The 21,420-nt window shown below is 37.5% G+C and overlaps 1 long non-coding RNA gene across 1 annotated transcript in view; it reads right to left on the bottom strand.

The window, feature by feature from the left end:
* The window catches only part of LOC131410871 (uncharacterized), a 69,418-nt gene extending 48,681 nt beyond the window's left edge, over positions 1 to 20,737 (bottom strand). Inside the window, exon 1 of the long non-coding RNA XR_009221429.1 lies at positions 20,568 to 20,737. This is a non-coding gene — a long non-coding RNA (uncharacterized LOC131410871). The remainder of the gene's footprint in view (positions 1 to 20,567) is intronic.
* Positions 20,738 to 21,420: the final 683 nt, after the last annotated feature.

The raw sequence follows: 21,420 nt of genomic DNA, 5'->3' as shown, positions 1-21,420 counted from the left end.
TCAAAGAGCAGTACTACCTTTGAACACAAGCAGAAAGTCAAACACATCCAGGAAAGGAAGAGAGAGGCAACAGATCCAGTAGTCCCAATTCTAAAATAACTGATGCCGTTACCTTTGGAATCTGCCAGAAGACTAGCTGCTGTCTGATAGATAAAATCTCCCGTATTTTGGCCACTAAGTAAACATCAATACATCAGTGCATCAGTACCTCATAGCAACTGAATGAATGCAGAAACACACACATGCACGCACACAAATAGCACTGAAATGTATAAGCTCACACATCTCAAAGTATTAAGCAGAAAAACAAAAACAATGGCACAAAACACATTTTCATTTCAGAAAACAGGCACACAAAAACATCCATTACAATATTCTCTAAGATAAATTGTATCTGTCACCTAGAGGAAAAAAAAAAGTGAAATCATTGGCAGGCTAGGTCTCCCCGAGTAGAAGTGCGACATTAATTTAGATCATTGTGCACATTGAAAAGTTATCGCACTGCAGGGATTTCCAATTACATAATGCAGAATCGGAACTCTGTTTGGGTGTCACTTGGCTGCCAGCATCCATGGGTGAACTGTGTAACACTCCTCTGTCATGTAGCTCATGTGAGAAAAGAATTCTGCTGCTCCAAGAAATAGCACTCATCTTGGAGACCTTCCCAGTTACACAAAAGAGCATAATTTTCACATTATCCCCGGGCACACTGTCTAGAATGATAAGTCTATGATAGCTTTATGTGTAAATCATATACACAGTTCTTAGTAATGAAAGGCATGCACACTGCTTTTTGGTGGTGGCAGTGCAGAAAAACAAAATCAATTTGGTTTTCAATTTTTAAAAATGACACCTGAGCTATCTATAATAATTAACAGAGACCGTGAGGGTTAGATGGTAGATAGGGTAATTGCGCTATGATTATCTAATAGACCAGGTCTGGAGTTGGCAAGCAGTGTCGATAGTGCAGGTTTACCCACTGCCTCGTAACTGGCTTATTTCAGTACTTTGGTTTTAAGTCCTTAAAACTTTTAATTTCATAGTTATCTCAGTTTTTCACTGGGGACTGCACTCTTTTGCATTCTGGTTTAATTTTTCTACGTATGAAAGTACACTTACAAAAGAAAGACAAGAAGTAAAGTCAGGATGAATATTTTCATATATTTATTGTCTATTTAGTGACAAAATTCCATACGTTGTGCGCTGTTGTATCTCAGACACAGGAGATAAACTGGAGGACAAGACAGTCTTCTTTTCCTCTAGGAGCTCACAACTCTTTTACTAAGATGTCCAAAACCTGAAAACTTTTGTATACTAGCTATCAAGATCATCTGGAATATTTTTTTAATTCAATCATTTTAAACCAAATAAAGAACAGAGAATAGAGAATTGAGGTAGGCATAATACTTAATGTTTGTTGAGCATTTACTATGTATGCAGGTTTTGGACAAGTCTAAACCTAATGACAACCTTGTCATTAGATTATTATAATCTTCATTTAAAGATGAGGAAACTGAGGTTTACACAAGTTACACCACAAGATCAGAGATCTAGTAGGTGTAGCCTGAATTTAAGCCCATGTTATCTGATTTCCCAGTGCTCAGTCTTAGTCATTTCTCTATACTGCTCCATTTTAACTTTTACTATAACCTGAACATTTGGGCATTAGTGTCTCAGTTTTTATTTGTTTAATTTTATTGCTTGATTTGGAAATTTTTTTCAATTCATTCTCTTTTTATCTTATCTTGAGGATCTTAGCAGGAAAGTTAACCAAGTCTTTTTCTGGGTTATTCCATTGTAGTTGAATGTTGCTCTCTCATCTCCTATTGCTTTCATGATAAAATTTATTTACTGAGCACCTGCTGTATGCCAAGAACTGTGCTAGGTGCTTTATGAGTAAAGATGTGGTCCTTGCTGTATACTTACAGGGAAATCAGAATTAAATAATAAATACAGTAAAAGTCTAGTAAGTGATGTTGCAGGAAGAGTGCAAGGTGCTAAGGAATCAACTGCCAGCCTTGGGCTCAGGTGAGGCTGCCTGTAGGAAGTGGCATTTTGTCACCTGAAACTTGCAGAGTACCTGGACTAGCTTTAATCTTTATTTTTCCCACTTTGACCTCATCTCCTAGAATGTGGCTTTTCTCCATACTATTCAACTGAATTTGCATTCTCATTGGCCTCCAACCCTCGCCTAACTTCCAAAGGCAGCAAGTCACCATATGGCAGTCTACACTGGTCACCAACTGCAGCTTTTTGAGGTTCTCTCTTCCGTTGATAGCCCTGTTTCTACCCTAATCTGGCTTCCTTCCTCCATCCCTGACCACTTGCAGCCACTTCTCTTTCTCCTTACTGCCTTTCTTCCTCTTTACACTCACCCAGATACCGTCCTCAGGTCCGCCCTTCTCTGGCTTCTTCTAGTTTCTCCCAAACTCTCTCACTCTTTTAAAGTCATAATTTAAACTATTTCTTCACATTTTTTTATGTTTATTTTTCATCAAGCAGCGTAGAGATTCATAGAATGTATATTATATATATACCATATACAATGACATAAATTAAACAAAATTATAAACTCAGTTAAAAATGTTTAAAATTATATCCCTATCTTTAAAAAAATTCTCTAGTAAGCTAAATGACTCATTTTTGTATTATGTGTGAAATTAACATATGCCAGAATTTTAAAAAGGCAAATGGATTAAATAGATTAAAGGCAAATAGCTTGGGAAGAATAAGAAAGAAGGAATTATAAAGAATAAGTGTTCATATTCAAAATGCCACTGATCCCCAGATCTTCCCTTTGACTTATCAACGGACAAAGATATTAACCTTCTTTGACTGAATTGGGGGGAGCAGTTGCACTTTTTCCACAATTACTGACATTGAGGGAAGTGTTACCATCTCCTCAGATAATACTCTTTATGTAGAAACTCCTACGGCTTTCCAACAGCCCAACTATGCAAAAGCATCAGAAAAATGAATGAAACCCTAGACTGATGAGATAGAGTAAAGACCAAAGTGTTTATTCTCTCATAAACACGAAAACACAAGTATTTCACAAAGTTAATTGAAAAAAGACTTTGAAGCTGGGAATGAATAAATGTATCTGTATTAGATTACATTTACTGAATTTACTATGAAGAATGTAATCGTATGATTTGACAAGATTACATATGCTTCCTAAACTTGCCATCCTCATATATTAAAGGAGAACATGGAGAATTATTGAAGTTAACAGTTCATTAAAAGCTCATGGAATATATTCTACATATAAAGAAAATCATCTTTCTCTCTTTGCCTCCGTCCTTCCTAGTGAGGTAGGGGTCAATAAGAAGGTGACAGGACTATATTGGCTCAGCGTGATGCACAGTATTGTGGTGTTAAAGCCCAAATGGGGTTAGGAGGTTGACTGTGTGGAGGGAGAGGTGGTGATGGCCAGCTCAGAGCATAGCTGAAGCCTGAGCAAGATTAAGAAGGTATTGCTTAGGGGGCAGCAGGAGCCAGCCATGGAGTTTCAAGTTTTTACACACAGGTGTGTATACCTAAGATAATGAAAGGCAGGTTTCTCACTATCCAGAAGATTTCCATATGGAAAGGGAGAATACTAGAATGAACTTCATGGTGTTGGATTAGATTGAAGTATCAGTGTAAACTCATGGTGTTCAATACTCATTGACAGATATAAAAATACAAATAGGTATAAATGAATATATGCATATATTCCCTAGCACTATCTACTGGGAGAACCTAGGAGCATTGACACTCCAGTAGCAATAAACACGTCCAACATCCAGATCTTAGTTTCTGAATACCATCCTTCATAAAAGGAAGCAGGGATGCTTGGAAAAATAGCTAATTCCAGGGCCAGGGCAGGAAAGTACAAGATGAGCCTTCTTGTGCCAGAAAGTAGGAAAATGCTCAATAAATGAAAGAGACATACCAAAAAAAAAAAAAAAAGAAGTCAGCATGAATGGGCTCCCACTGGACAAATCTGGGACAAAATGAGCATCAAAATAAGCAATAATGTTAGCAAATTATAACTCATTGAATAAAATCGGAAACCATACTGATAAAAATGAATAAATAAATGAGGAGAAGTTGTTTTTTTAACAGTAGACTGCAACTAACAAATACAGAATGAATGATGGAATTAGAAAATCACCATTTGTCAACCATCATTGTAATAATTCGGTCAAGAAACATGCTAAAACTAGGGGGAGAGAGAGTTTGATAAGGAATGAGACATCTGCATAGTTTCAAATTATCACCACGTAAGTAGTGATTAAATTACGAAGGGCAAATGAGTAACTTTACATTGGAGAAACCTGACAAGCACAAACTTAACCACGTGATCAAAGTTACATCACCAGTAATGAGATAAAGTAGTGGGCCGCACAATATCCTAATAGGGTACAAAAAAAGCATAGCATGCCTTCTGTGATATTCATGCCAAAATTGCATAATCTGAATCTAATATCAAGGAAACATCAAACATACTCAAGTCGAGGAATAGTCTACAAAATAGCTGACCAGTGTCTAGGTCACAAAAATCAAGGAAACTGTAAGGAACTATTCCAGATGGAAAGTTTCAAGAATCGTGGCATCTAAATGCATCACATGATCCTAGATTGTATCTTTTTGTTTTAAAGGACTTTTTTGAGACAATTACTGAAACATGAATAGGATTTGTGGATTAAATGGTAGTAATGCATCAATGTTAATTTCCTGACTTTGATGGTTGTACTGTGGTAATGCAGGAGAATGTCCTTGTTTATAGGAAATACACACTAAAGTACTGGGGGGTGATGTGGCAACATGGTGTCAACTTACTCCCAGGAAAGAAAAGTTCTTTGTATTGGACTCGTAACTTTTCAATGAGTTTGATATTATTTCAAAATAAACAAATGTAAACATATACACACAAAGGAAATATTTGAGAATTAATTTTCAACCAATCTTTTTCTCTTTCTCACAAACTTTTTCACTCACATGAAAAATGAATAACTTTCTCTCTCACACATAAACTTGTGGAACACACATGCACCAAATTTTCTCTTTTTAGTGGAAAACATTTGGTATTAATTTGTCATTTACTAAGGACATTTTCAGTTCTGAAGAGAAGTTCTATCCACAAAAGAAGGACAGACAAATAACACTACTGTGGAAATACATGGATATTCTAATTCTTTTATTTGGCATACACTTTTCTATAAAGCATAAATAGGCATTTCTTCTGTTTGAGCAAGAATGGATGGCTACTGAAAACTGAAAGTAAGCTCTGCAGTTTGGGGAAAGTAGGAATTTCTCCAAGAACAAAATTGCTAATCAGCACTGATGTCACACGTATTGACTAGATAGAAAGAGAGCCCCAAATGTGCTTTCAAGTGACGGGTGGACCAAAATACTCCAGAGAAGAGCTATCTGCATGGGTTTTATCCTTCATTGTCTGAATAAGAACCTTCTAAATGACACTATTGTTTAAAATGAAAAGGCCTGTATTCATATTCTTGCCATTTTCTCTTAAACTGACTCCACTCAAGCTTTGGCCCCAACTGTTGTACCAAAACTGCTGTTTCTAAGACCACCAAACACCTCCACATGGCCATATGCACACGTGAATGTTCAGTTTCATCTCATTTATTCTATGAGTAGAATTTTACAAAGGTGATCAACTCTTCCTCTTTTCTTCGCTTTGCTTTCACGTCCACACTAATTTTCTTCTCATTCACTGACTGCTATTTCTATGACGTCTCATTATTGGGATACCCCAGAGCTCAGATCTTGGACACTTTCTCTTTTCTACTGATATTTTTTTTTAATTTTAGTGATCTCATTCAGTCTCACAGCTCTCAATACCATCTATTCAGGCAGGATCCCACCCTTGATCTCAAATTCAGATTTAAAAACTGCCTGCTTGATACCTAGTAAACATCCAAAGGGAAATACCTCCACTTTAACACGCCCAGACTCCTGACCCTCCCCTTGAGAAGCTGCTCTTCTGTCTTCCCGTCTCTGTTAATGGCAAATCCACCTTTCTAGTTGATCAGAACAAAAAATCTTGGAGTCATTCTTGACTTTTCTCTTTCTCTCATACCCATATCCAGTCTGGTGCAAATCCTGTCAGCTCCAGTGTCAAAATACATCCAGAATCTCACTATTTTCCACTACTTTCACTGTCACTTCCATGGTTCAAGCCACCTTCATCCTGCCAGGATTGCTAAAATAGCCTCTAAAGTGTTCTCACTACTTCAACCTTTACCCCTACAGTCTATTTTCAACACAGAAGCCAAAATGATCTTTTCAGATTTGTCAGATCATATCACTGTACTGGTGAAACCTTTCCAACAGCCTCTTATTTCAAAGAATAAAAGCCAAAGTACCAACAACACTGTATAAAGCCCTACACAATCTGCTAGTCTGTACTTTTTCTTAAATTTCACTTTATAGTACTTTCCCCTTGCTCACTCCACTCCAGCCTCTCTGACATCCTTGCTGTATCTAGACTATTCCTGGCATGCTCCTACCTCAGAGCACTTACTGTTCCCTCTACCCGGAAAGCTCTTGACCCAGATACCGCATGGATCCCTCCCTTACCTCTTTCACATCTTAGCTCATGTCGCCTTTCCAGCAAGACCTTCCCTGGTTACTCTATTTACAATTGTTGCCCTTCCCACTCCAAACCACTCCTGGCTCTCTAATTCTCCTTTCCTGCTGTATTCTTCTCCATAGCGTATAACACTCTCTAATTTCCTTATTTGTTTTGTTTAATATTTATCTTCCTTCTAGAATATGAATGCCACAAGCACCTATTTTTATCACTTAGTTTACTACTATATTTCTAGCACTAAGTTAGTGCCTGGCTAGTTGTGCCAGAACTTGACAGACAAGGTGATAGGGAAGGAAGGAGAGAAGGTGGAAACTATATTCTTATATTGCATAGACAGAAACCTCAACGTGGCAGTGAGATCAACCTGCCCAATGATAAATGGCTGAAAGCTCCCTTGGGCAACGAGTTATCTCAGTGCGAATGAGGATTAAACTCTAGTTACCTCCGATCTAGTCAGTGCAATGTAGTATCTACTGAAAGGAGGAAAGGGCCAAGAACTTAGATCATAAACTTCGATGAACCAATGTCTACATAGAATTTCAGATATTGAAAGTGTATGCATTTTTCAACAGTTTTAGAGGGTTAATCTCTGAACCCACATTCCAACAGACAGGTAACCACATAGCGTAAACAAACAAAAAAATCAAGGAAATGGCTGATGTTAGTTGAAAAGCTGTGCTTTTAGCAATTCTAAATATCACAAGAGAGCGAGATAGGTCATCAGACAGCTAATATTAGGTACTTAAGATTTGGCAAATCAGAGAATCTTGAGAATTTTTATATATGAGGACACTATTCTTAATGTGAGAGCCTCTTGGGAGAATGCGAACAGTACTTTTGAACATACAGAGTACAATCTGATCCTTCGGAAACATCTCCGGTCCTTCACAGTCCCTGTATTTTCCTAAAGGTTCCTTGTGAATATTTGGAAAAGACTTCATGAACTCCAGGTTGTCTGGCAGTAGGACTGAGTAGTTAAAAGCTCATGCTATGAAGGCAAATGTTAGTTTTGTGACTTTGAGGGAATAATATAATCTTTTTGAACTTCATTTCCCTATCTACATAATCAGAATGGTCTTGCTTCAGTAATGGTAATTGTCCTAGACTAAACACTGTGCTTATCCCAACTAATAAATCTTTAAAGAAGACCTGAAAGGATCAAATTGTTTCCAAGTAACTTAACTGCATCCGAGAGCAAAGATCGAACACATTCATAGGAGTAAAAAATATCCAGCATGAACAAGAGAAAATTTACAATGCCCAGCATCAAATAAAAAATTACCAGACATGCAAAGCAGCAAGAAAATATGATCCATTTTAAAGAAAAAAATGAATCAAAATCAATCAACTGAAACCTACCCAGAAATGACACAGATGTTAGAATTAGCCATCAAGAATATTAAAGCAGTTATTATATAATTGTTTTCCATATTTTCAAAAGCTCAAAAAGAGGGGCCAGCTTGGTGGCCTAGTGGTTAAGTTCATGCATTCTGCCTTGGTGGCCCAAGGTTTGCCAGTGCAGATCCTGGGCGTGGACCTACTCACTGCTCATCAAGCCATGCTGAGGCAGCATCCCATATAGAAGAGCTACAACTCTACAACTATGATACACAGCTATGCACTGGGGGTTTGGGGAGAAAAAAAAAAACAGGAAGATTGGCAACAAATGTTAGTACAGGGCCAATCTTCCTCAAAAAAAACCTCAAAAGAGACATAAAGGATATAAAGAAGATAAAATAAATCTTCTGGAGGTGAAAACTACAATGTCTGAGATGGAAAATACACTGAATTGTATGAACAACAGATTAGTCATTGCAGAAGAAAAGATTTGGTGAACTTAAAGATGTCTCAATAGGAATTATGAAAATCAAACACGGGAGGCCGGCCCGGTGGCATAGCAGCTAAGTTCGCACACTCCTTTCAGTGGCCTAGGGTTCATAGGTTCAGATTCTGGGTGTGAACCAACACAGCACTCACCAAGCTATGTGGTGGCGGCATCCCATATAAAGTAGAGGAAGATCAGCACGGATGTTAGCCCAGGGCCAATCTTCCTCAGCAAAAAAGAGGATTGGCATCAGATGTTAGCTCAGGGCTAATCTTCCTCACAAAAAAAAAAAAAGAAGAAGAAGAAGAAGAAGAAAGAAACTGAAAAGTAATCGAAAAATAAACAGAGCTTCACTGAGCTCATTCTAAAATTCATATGGAAATGCAAAGACCTAGAATAGCCAAAACAACTTTAAAACAAATTTGGAAGAGTAATGCTACCTGATTTTAAGACGGATATAAGCTACATTAATGAAAGCAATGTGGTATTGTCATGAAAATACACAAATAGATCAATAGAACAGAATAGTCCAGAAAGAGACCTACACATATATAGACAACTTGTTTTTTGACAAAGGTGAAAAGACACTTCAATTGAGAAAAGATAGTCTTTCAAACAGTGGTTCTGAAGAAAATGTAGGAGAAAATTGTTGTGACTGGTTTAGGCAAATATTTTCTAGATATGACACCAAAAGCATGATATAGAAAACAGATCAGTCGACTGTACTTTATCAAAATTGAAGACATCTGCTCTTTGAAAGACACTATTGAGAGAAAGAAAAGATAAGCCATAGACTGGGAGAAAATATTCGCAAGCCATATATCTGCTAAAGGACTTGTATCTAGAAAAAATATATATATGTATATATTCTCAAAACTCAATAATAAGAAAACAAAGAACTCAATTTAAAAATGGGAAAAAGATTTGAACAGATACTTCACCAAAAATGATATACATATAGCAAATAAGCACAGAAAAGACACTCAACATCATGTGTTATTAGGGATGTGCAAATTAAAACTACAGTGAGATAACAGTACACAGTATTAGAATTAAAATTAAAATACTGACCATGCCAAGTGTTGACAAAGATGAGGAATAACTAGAGCTCTCATACACTGGTGGTGGGAATAATAATGGTACAACCACATTAGGAAAACAGTTTGGCAGCTTCCTAAAAATTTAAATGTCAGCCTACCATATGATCCAGTCATTCCATTCCTAGGTATTTACTTGAGATAAACTAAAACATATGTTCCAACAAAGGCTTATGCAAATGTTCATAGCGGTGTGGGGGATCAGAATTGGCCACCTCAAAATATGTCTCTTTACCTTGATTATTTTGAAGAACAAAAGACTCTGAAAGAAAATTTGACCTCCCCCCTAACTAACTGCCTAAAAAAAATTTAAGATAAAAGGCCTGTCCCCAGGACCCAGGACAGGCCATCACCATGGATAACTCTGGGTCTTGATAGACTGGGATGGTCCTTGCTAAGCCCATTCTTATCAAAGTTCTGTTTACCAAACATTTGCTTTTCCACTTCCATGTGAATTGCCTTCCTCCTCTTTGAAGTTCCAAACCACTACCCCCAACACTCTCCTTTGTCTTTAGCTGAAATGCTATTTAAGATGAGAGCCTCCGCCATTTTGGCAAGTCACTCAGTTTCCTGGGTTTCTCCCATGTATCCATGTTATAAAGCCTTGTTTTATTTTCTCCTGTTATTCTGTCTCACGTCAATTTAATTCTTAGGCCAGCCAGAAGGACCTAGAGAGAGTAGAGGATTTCTTTTCCTCGTCTATAGCAGTTTTACTTGTAATAGCCAAAACTTGGAAACAACTCAAATGCCCATCAGCAGATGAATGGATAAATGGATGTGGTATATTCATACAATGGAATACCACTACAATGGAATACTACTGCTCCATAATACAAAGGAATGAACTATTGATAAATGCAACAACGTGGATGGATCACAGACTAATTAGGATGAGTGAAAAAATGCCAGACAAAAAGAGATTGAAAAATTATTTCAAATGGTTGTTTAAATTAACCTTGTTTGTTTATTTGTATTTTGTCATCTTAAAGCTATAGCCCTGAAACTTTTTAACTACTACAGGAACATTCCATTCATTATATCAAATCATTCCATTTATATAAAATTCTAGAATACATAAACTACTGCATAGTGACAGAAAACAGATTTTTGGTTGCCTGGGGACTAACAGAGAGAGGGAATGGGAAGAATTAGAAAAGGCATGAGGAAACTTTTGGGCTGATCACTATGTTCACCATTTTGGTTGTGGTGATGGGTGAATACATATCTCAAAACCTACCAAATTGTACATTTTAAATATGAGTGGTTTATAGTATGTCAATTATTCCTTGATTAAGCTGTTAGAAGAAAAAGGAGCAGAAGAAGTAGGAGGATGAGGAGGAGAAGGAAAAGAAGGAGAAGGAAATAGATACGAGCTTACACAAGTGGTATTTCTAGAGACATAAATTTGGTAGTCATCAGTGTATAGACGGTACTTTAAACTCTGGGAATGAGTGAAATCACCCACGGAGAGATTAGTCAGAAAAGAGAAGGGGACCTAGGATACTGTCTTAAGGAACACCAACATTTAGAAGTTCAGGATGAAGAGGATCATGACAAACTTTTCGATTTTCTTAAGCTGTTTAAATCCAACTAATATCAAGTTTGAAGCATCTCATCATGGTTTTATTCACTACAGGCTGAACCAGTAAGAATATAGGTCCATTTAAGATAGTTTGCAACTTAATTATTGTCTTTTTTCACTTGTTCTTATTCATTAGTCCATAGCATTTAACATGATTATTATTGATCTTAATTTACAAAAGTTGCCTTTTGTTTTTTTCCCAATGTTATTATTTTTTAAAGTTCCATTCAAAACTCTCTACTATTGTGAAAATATTTCTTATATTTCTAAGAAATATGCTAGCATATTCTGAAGATATAATGCATTCCAACTTAATGTTAAACTAACAGCATTATATTTGGCATGTGTCATCAATAGAATAGAGAATATAAAGTATTCACAGAAAGGAAAATGTGAAGATTGTCATTTTGGTTGATATTTAAGAGACATACGTCAGTGTATCCTAAATTAAGCTTAGAGTTCAAAAATAAGTAAATTTTGTGTTTAAACCTAATGTAAATTATTTCAAGTGACTATTTAAATTAACTTTGTCCCTTTATTTATTTCTATTTTGTTATACTAAAGCTATAGTCCTGAAACTTTCAAATACTACAGAAACTTTTTATATTTATATCCTTATATTTATATCAGAAATGGAGTTTTGTTTCCAAAAACCAAAAAATCAAATGCATCTCTTCCTTCAATCTTCTTTGCGGCTCAAACTATTCACTCTGCTTCCTCCTGCCCGTTATCAAATATTTCTGTAAGTGTTGTTTGTGCTCTCTGGCTCCACTTCCCATTCCTCTCAGCCAGTCAGCCTTCTAACATAGCTCTCCCAAAGCCCACCATGAAATCTCCGTCCCCAGCCTCCCCGAGCACTCTTCTGTCCCCTTGTTACTTGACCTGCTGCAACATTTGACACTACAGATGGCTCCATTCTTTCACAACTCTCTTTTTTTTTCTTCTAAGATTCTTCCTCCTCTCACTTTGCTGGCTGCTCCTTTTCAGTTTCCGAGTTTTTCCTTCTCAGCTTAAATTTTGAATTTGCATGCTCCTATGTTCTCCCCTTTTCTTTCTCTTCCCTCTTCCTGTACAATCTTATCTCCATGCGTTTCCCTCTAGCCTCCTAAAGTGTTTGCATTTCCATGAAAGAAAGACTATTCTCCCTTTTGGAGCCAAAACACCCTTGCCTACCTCTTGGCTAACTATACAGGACCTGGAAGACTCAGGGCAAGAAAATATGTAATGCTTAACAGCTTGGAAGCCGTGTCCATTCAACAATAAGCAAGTCGGTTAGCAAAAAATAAACCTTACCAAATAACTATGTTGTAATACTGTTTAAAGCAACAACCAGACAATCAGTTCCAATTTTTAACATATTTACTTGAAAGATAGTTTTCAGAAAAACAAACAAAAACAAATATAAACTTGTGGTTGTCAGTTACTGAGCAGCACATAAAAGTTGTGGGAAAAGGCACTAGAGAGTGAAACTTAAGATTATGAACTTCCCACTTGGCCTAGAGCCAGGGCTTATTCTACATGAATCTCATAAACATCCTGTCTAATCAAAAGTAAACAAAAGTAAATTAAGGTATAATTTGCAACCAGAGGATACAGCATTATGCTGAGACCTACAGAAGCTCTGTTCCGAGTATTTGTGACTCCTTGCTATTCTAGATGAAGCCGACTTACAGTGCTGATATTCGAGTTATGAAGTTCCTTGGACAAGGCCCAAGATACATCTACAGTGAGGTCTGTGTTAGTGCTTAGGGAACCAGAGGCTTTGGAATGGCTTTACTCATGTAGATGCCACTAATGGAAAAATATTTCTCTTCATTTCTAAATCAAATTATTCATTGAAGAAATTCTTCATCAAAATCACAGTTTATGAGGGGCCAGCCCCATGGCGTAGTGGTTAAGTGTAGCACGCTCTGCTGCTGGTGGCCCGGGGTTCGGATCCCAGGCACGCACTGACACACCTCTTGTCAGGCCATGCTGTGGTGGTGTCCCATATAAAGTGGAGGAAGATAGGCACAGATGTTAGCCCAGTCTTCCTCAGCAAAAAGAGGAGGATTGGCATGGATGTTAGCTCAGGGCTGATCTTCCTCACACACACAAAAAAAGTCACAGTTTATGAGTAATAAAGTGTATATAATTTGTATTCATGTGTTCTATAATCATGTTACATTAGCCTGTCTAATCAATTATTTTTTCATTTCTTAGGAGTACTTTTTTGCATAGTCTGAATAAAATTTAGTGCTTATAGCTGTCGTTATCTTAAATTTTATATGGACCTCAATCTTTTAATTTCCATAGAAATATTCCATGTTTGCTTTTGGTAACAAAAACAAAGATGTGTGTGTGGGTATAGAGAGAGAATATGAAAGAGAATGGGATTAAGAGATGGTCAGAAATTAAACATTTATTCAAATTTCGTACATAAATAATGTGTGGGTCACAAAATAAAATATTAAAAGTTTTACTACACATAATAGATGTTAGTTATGAATTTTTGAAATGCTTATTTCAAAGGTTGCCATAGTCTCTTGTAAAAACACTTGCATATTCATTATGTTTCCAGTAACACGCCTGTTTTTCTTATTTTTTTTAGTTTTGTGATCATTTTTATATCTGAGTCGTATGAAAACATTTAGGAAGCTCTCCAAATGAAGTTATTTTTAAACCTGTTTCTCTCTCAGTACTTCCTCTTATTGATAAAGTAGCAGATATCATCAGTACATATGTACAGTTAAAAAGAAAAACACTGTTTATTCTTTGATGATGCTTTACTAGGAATGAATTATATTCATGTATTTTTAATATCAGAACAGAAACTTATAAATCTTAGAGAGAGACTGCGAATATGGAGCAGGTAGGTCAACGACATTTATAAAAAACGTTATCTTAACCAGCTGTCCATTAATAACCTTCTGAGCATACTGCTTGGCAGACACATTTATAATACAGGGAAGAGCCCGCTAAGGCTTTTATTTCAATTACTCTGAAGATTCTCTAGGGTCACTCTAGGTGTCCAGGATGAAAGGCCATTGTAGTTAGTCAATACATTTTCTCCTACTAATTTTCTCTACTATTTTCTCTACTAATAAGATTGAAGTACATTATTTAATTGTTTTAGCTTTCAAGAGGTTAAAAAGGGTAAAGATGTTAGGCTTTACAGTTAAGCAAAACCCAAGGGTACTGGAGGGTTCTCTCTGTAGACACCTGTCTTGTCAAGAGTTATTGAGCTGATGTCTAATATCTGTACTGACTTTTACCAGAACACGACTGGACTGTTGCATGTTAACACCGAAAGTACGCTGCTCAGCTTAGCACCAGACGCAAACTTCCTCCATGATTCAAATAGCACGGACTTTCAGTGTGGTTTTATTATTCAAGAAGTCTAGCCCATTAATTTTGAAAAGAATACTGCAAAGCTCCCCCCCCAAAAAAAAACTCATTTTTCAGAGGAGTTAACCTAAAGGAACAGAAGGTGAAAGGTCAATCGTGAGACCACAGGAAGGAGGAGCAGTTGTCTGACCTACTGCTCTTTATGTTGTGATTTCCTTCAACATTACTTAAAAAAAAAGGATAGTTAAAAGGGTATTTGCATTTCTTTCTTTCTTTATGTATTTCTTTTGAGCGCTGCCAGTTTACATAATCAAAAGACTCCTGTCCTAAACAAGTGATCCGCAAAGCCCAGCATTTATAGTGACAGAAAACAATTACCAACCTCTGCAATTTGTTGCTATTTGGTGATTATTAAGCGTGTGTGTTAGAAATTCCAATTTCTTACACTGTGTTAGTAATTCCAATCACCACCCCTCCTTCTCCTCTTCATGTTATGTACATATTTTTAGTGAAAAGGAAAGAGTTTGGTTTTATAAATACATTGATGGAGGAAACTGCTTAAAGAAAACCTAAATCTTGGAAAAATACTCTTAGCATTTCTTTTTCCCCAACTTCAGGGTTTAAACATCTTTTCCGCTTCTCAGAAAAATAATTTTTTAACTAATTTAAAAATGTCCAAAATGGCTTATGGTATCTGTTGATCCAGTTTCTGATTGTACTTGAATAATTTTTAATGTTCTCCCTGAGTTATACCATTGATGTTCATCTTTACAACAGTAATAAGCTAGAAATCCTGTAAATAGAAGTAGTATACACTTATATTGTAGCAAAACCATTTGTATCTCCTAAAATCAATCACTATGAAATCTTTATCTTGCCTTCAGGGAGCACAAGTTTAGGACTAGTGTTCCTAAATTATTCTATTTAAAGTGAAGAGAGAAGGGTGCCCGAGAATTGCCCTCCAATGTCAATGAAAATGGTACACAAGCCTATCCTTGGAGCTGCTAGAAAAGACAACCAGACTAATGAATATAAAAATTCAGATGTCCGAAAGCCATGATAAAGGAGACATATTCTTACCCTAAAATATGGGTTTTCCGGCCATTCATTGTATTGTTAATGATTCAAACCATATATTTTGCCTCTGCCTTTTTGCATTTCTAAGACAATGCTGCTTTATTTTCAGAATGTTTGCCATTTCTAACTCAATATTGTTTCCCAGAATTTCTATCGGGGGCTCCATAGAGTTCTCTTTATGTTTGTGACGCACATTACAGTTAAATCAGTGTTGTCATCCTCCCAGGTACACTTCCCTGGCTCAGGAGTTTTATGAGCCCTAGTGAACCACAAAAGTCTAAGCAGTCAAGAATCAATTTTATAGCGTTTCCTCAGAACCCCTCCAAAAGTAATAGGTAACAGCTATAAGAGTGTCAAGGACTCATTGCATGAAAAACAAGAGTAAAGTACACAGTAAAAGACAAATGGCCAGCCCTGGTGGTCTAGTGGTTAAGATTTGGTGTTCTCACCCCTGCAACCTGGGTTTGTTAACTGGTCAGGGAACCACTCCACCCATCTGTCGGTTCTTATATTGTGGCATCTGTGTGTTGCTGTGATACTGAAAGCTATGCCACCACTATTTTAAAAACCAGCAGGATCGCTCATGGTGGACAGGTTTTAGCAGAGCTTCCAGACTAAGACAGACGAGGAGGAATGACCTGGCCACCCACTTGTGAAAAATTGGCCATGAAATGTCAGTAGAGCATTGTCTGATATAGCACCGGAAGGTGAGAGGATGGCGCAAAAAGACAGGGTTCTGCTCTGCTGTACACAAGGTTGCTAGGAGTTGGAATCGACGCCACAGCACTAATAAAAGACAAACATTTTTTCAGGGAATGCAAAGAGATTCCAAGTGGTTGGCAAAGGCAAAACTTGAGTGAACTGCCTAGAACCTCTACCAGAGCACCAATTTTGAATTCCAAAGGAAAGTAATTAACTGGGATGAATCAGCCACCAGGAGTGAGGGTGGGGTGGAAAAGGTTTGACTGAAGTTGCTTGAAGTGTATCTAGCAGAAGCAAGTGAAGCTGCATCTCCACACCGGCAATCATTTTATTTTCCTTTCAACAAACTTTTAGCCCTCTAGCTCCCTTTTCCTCATCCTGCTCAACAATCACCGTGCACACTCTTCCCTTACAACCTGGTGAATATCTTTCTGTACCCCTTCTCATGAAATCACTTGTAGGTAGGTAGGTAGGTAGGTAGGTAGGCAGATGAAACAAAGACAGAAAGGGAGAGAAAGAGAGAAACAGAGAAAGAAAGAGAAGGTTTGATCATTGCTTGGGGCCCTATTATATACACTTTTCTGCATCTGCATTTCTCCCTTAATAAGATATTTTAGAAACCCTTCAACAATATAGATCTAATTCATTCTTCTCAGTATAATATTTCATGTTATTGATATATCACAATCCAACTATTCTTTTCCTGATGGGTATTCCCTTTGTTTATTTGTTTGTTCATTTGCTACTACAAACAATTCATTCAGGCAACAAGTCTTTATTAAATGCCCTCTAGTGCCCATTCAACTCTAGGAATACAGCACTGAACAAAACAAAGTCCCCACCCTCACAGAACATCCATTCTAGCGGAGGGGATAGGCAATAACATTATGTAACATAATGTTATATTTTTATGAAGTTAAATAGGAGACAGAAAGTTAGAGGAAATTACTTATTACTTTAAATGAGGTGGTCAGGGAAAACCACTCTAGGGAGATATTTAACCAGAAACCTGAATGACTTGAGGGAGGAAGCCATGAGGAGTGTTAAGAGAGGAGCAGCCTAGTCAGAGGAATAACAAGCGCCAAGGTTCTGAAGACAGAGCATGCTCAGCGATTGAGAAGGAATGGCGATGCCATTGTGGCTGATGTGAGAAGAGCAGGAGGAGAGAAGCAGGCAAAGGGGTCAACGGACATCCTGCCCAGGGCCTGGCTGATGTAGGGCTCGGTAGGCACTTTAGAAAAATGCCACAATAAATGTCCACAGATATTACTAGATTGGCCTCCAAAAAGGCTATCACAATTCACATTTCTACAAGCGTCTATGAATGTCCTATTCCTCGATACCAGGTCCTATTAGTTTCTAATTCTTAATAATTTGATGGATGTAAAATGATATCTAACTGTTATTTTTTTTTTTTTTTTTTTTTGTGAGGAGATCAGCCCTGAGCTAACATCCGCCAATCCTCCTCCTTTTTTGCTGAGGAAGACGGCCCTGGGCTAACATCGGTGCCTATCTTCCTCCACTTTATATGGGACGCCGCCACAGCATGGCTTACCAAGCAGCGCGTCGGTGCGCGCCCGGGATCCGAACCAGCGAACCCCCGGCCGCCGCAGCGGAGCGCGCGCACTTAACCGCTTGCGCCACCGGGCCGGCCCCTCTAACTGTTATTTTTAAGTTGTTTTCCTAACTACTAGGGAGAGGTTGAGCATTTACTTATTTTCATTTATTTAACAAAAACGTAAGTAGTACTTACTACGTGATGTGCAATGTTCTAAACACTTTACATGAATTATCTCATTTAATAACCCAATGTGGTAGAAGCCACTATTTTACAGATCAGAAAACTAAGGCAGATAGCTGGTAAGTAACTTGCCTAAGGTCACTTAACTAGTTAGCAGTGGTTTCAGAATTTAAATGTAGGCAATCGGACTCCAGAGTCTATATAGCTGCTTGTCAGCCATTTGAGTGCACTATTCTATAAAATCTACCCATAACCTAAAAATGAATTAGAAGAATAAAATATTTGTATATACAAGGTATACAAATGCAAAATATTCTTGTTAGCTTATCATGTCAGTCAAGAAACTAGATCCACCAGTGAGAAATAGGACAGATTCACAATGAAAAAAAATCATCTCACGTTGAGGGAAAAAAAAAAGAAATTCTGGTGTAATTTCAGGTCCAGAGGCCTCTGGAATAATAGTTGCCAGAGCCAGAACTGGAGACTTCAAATTGGCACAAATATAGCACAATGATATTGGACAGGGTATGTTGCTAAAAGGCCCAACATGTATCAACATGAGATATAATTTTCTAGGTCGGAAAGAAATGATCTTTTATATATACCAAAATGCTGGCCCTCAACTATAATTACAATAAAATAATTTATATCAATAAAAATGTGTAAAATGTGTAAAAGTCAAAGTTAAAAGAAACTTGTTTTAATCATCATTGTCTAATCTTTTCTCGAAACCTCTGGTTTCATTTCTTAATTGATGTATCTTAATTCATAACGTCTTACATTCTGTGAGGGAGGAAGAAGAGAAAAATCTGAGCAGGCTGGAAAAAGCACAAAAGGCCTGAAGGTCAATGGGAGGCAAATCCTTGAAGAACGGGAACCACCAATATCTATCAAGCCTATGTTGCATTTTCATTAAAAAAGAGGCTTAAGCAAGTGGGACTTTATGAGATTAAAGAGCTTCCACAAGACAAATGAAACCAGAATCAGGATGAACAGACAACCCACCAGCTGGGAGAAAATATTTGCAAAACATATATCTGACAAGGGGCTAATCTCCATAATATATAAAGAACTCATACAACTGAACAACAAAAAAACAAACAACCTGATCAAAAAATGGGCAGAGGAAATGAACAGACACTTCTCCAAAGAAGATATAGAGCTGGCCAATAGGCACATGAAAAGATGTTCAATATCACTAATCATCAGGGAAATGCAAATCAAAACAACACTAAGATATCACCTCATGCCTGGTAGAATGGCTATAATCACCAAGACAAAAACCAACAAATGTTGGAGAGGATGTGGAGAAACAGGAACCCTCATACGCAGCTGTTGGGAATGCAAACTGGTGCAGCCTCTATGGAAAACGGTATGGAGATTCCTCAAAGAATTAAAAATAGAAATAACCTATGATCCAGCTATCTCACTACTGGGAATCTATCCAACAAACCTGAAATCAACAATCCAAAGAGGCTTATGCACCCCTATGTTCCTCGCAGCATTATTCACTACTGCCAAGAAGTGGAAGCAACCCAAGTGTCCCTCGACTGATGATTGGATCAAGAAGATGTGGTATATATATACAATGGAATACTACTCAGCCATAAAAACGACAAAATCATCCCATTTGCAACAACATGGATGGGCCTGGAGGGTATTATGTTAAGTGAAATAAGCCAGAAAGAGAAAGACAAACACTGTATGATCTCGCTCATATGTGGAATATAAACCAACACATGGACAGAGGAAACTGTATTGTGGTTACTAGGGGCAATGGGGGTAGGGGGTGGGCACAAGGGGTGAAGGGAGACATATATATGGTGATGGACAAACAAAAATGTACAACCCAAAATTTCACGTTGTAAACTATTAAAACATCAATAATAAAAAAAAAAGGAAACATTTGCTGCTGTGGAGGAAAAAAAAAAAGAGGCTTAAGGAGTCCTTAGTAATCTAATATTTACCTCGTAGGAAAAAAATATTTCAAACATTGAAACTTACAGTATTTTTAGATGATTATGAAGCACCCATTTAAAATAGCCACGTACTCTATATTTGCCAAAAGGAGACTAAGGAAAATCTTAGACATGATATTAATTCTACCCCAAGTATAAAATTCCTGATGGAGGGGGAAAGAAAATGCCTGCTGTGCAACAGTCTTCTATCTTTATGGAATTATTCATTTAATTAAGTTTTAATTTGCATTTGGGGCTTAAAGATAGACTTTTAGAATGAAACAAACAAACAAAAAGAATGAAACATGAAGAGGACAAGTCTTCTAAAAACCAAGGAATCCATAAAAATTCAGTCATATATTCCGGCCATCATTTAGCTTTTAAAATCCTGATAACCTTCTCTCAAAAAATAAAGCATTTCCTCTTGTCTACATGGCATACGCTGCTTCCTTCTCAGAGAGGGCCCTTGGGAACCCAGGCCCTGTCTCATTTCGCTCACATCATCTATGATTCCACATCAACCAGGGTTGTACTTCCCTTCCACACCCCAAACAGGGCCCTCTGCAAGCGGGTGCTTCCTACCATTCTTGGGCCAGTGCCTTCACCAAATTCTGTTTTGAAAAGCATTTGTTCCTGTTTTTTTCTTTCGCTTACCTTGTGAAGTCTCATCTCCATGACATCTGACGGTGGCTTTGGGTGTATGCTAACACGAAAAGAGAAAGCAGCAGGCAGTGGTTAGCGGGTTGAGTTTCTGTGGAGCAGACAGGTTGAGCAATCTAATATAGAGCATGCCAAGTTCAGGTCAGCCTCCAAATACTAAAACTGAGAAGTCGACAGCATCACATCAGGCAGCTAAAGACTTTCCGTAGATCCACACATGGAGCAGTGAAGCATTTTGACTGCTAGATTTTAACTACAGAGTTCTGCTTTCTAAAAATATTTCTTCTAACTTACAAAGATTTTTACAACACACTGTAGTTTTGAGAAAGGGAAGCCTTCTTCCTTTAAGATATAGTATCCAGAAACCATTATATGCATCCCTTGGAATGCATTGCTATTGCATCTTATCAGTACCTGCAGGAAAGGATCCATCTTATATTTCTTTGCTTTCCTCACAATATGGGCACAATGTGCTTCTAGGAGTTGAAGGTCTGCATGCATATGTCATTTGCTTGTTATTCATCCATTCTCCCATTTATTCACTCATCTAATTTATTAGACATCTATTGAGCTTCTCTTCTTTGTGCCCTGAGTGTATAACCACATATAAGACATAGTCCCTGCCCTCAATGGATTCATAAAATCTAGTTGGGAAAAGAAAACTGAGCAAATAACTGTGAATACCATGTGAGAGTTAGGATAATAGGAGTTTATACAGAACACATTGGGTCCCACACGGGGAAATGGGCACTCTGACTGGGGTGGAAGAATTGATCAAAGATTTTTTAACTGTTGTAAAGAGTATTACATGGGCATTTTCCATGCAAGGAAATGCATGCCCAGCTGG

Source organism: Diceros bicornis, chromosome 10 (genome assembly GCF_020826845.1).
Source record: "Diceros bicornis minor isolate mBicDic1 chromosome 10, mDicBic1.mat.cur, whole genome shotgun sequence".
Classification (NCBI taxonomy): domain Eukaryota; kingdom Metazoa; phylum Chordata; class Mammalia; order Perissodactyla; family Rhinocerotidae; genus Diceros; species Diceros bicornis.
This window is presented reverse-complemented; position numbering and strand designations above follow the sequence as displayed.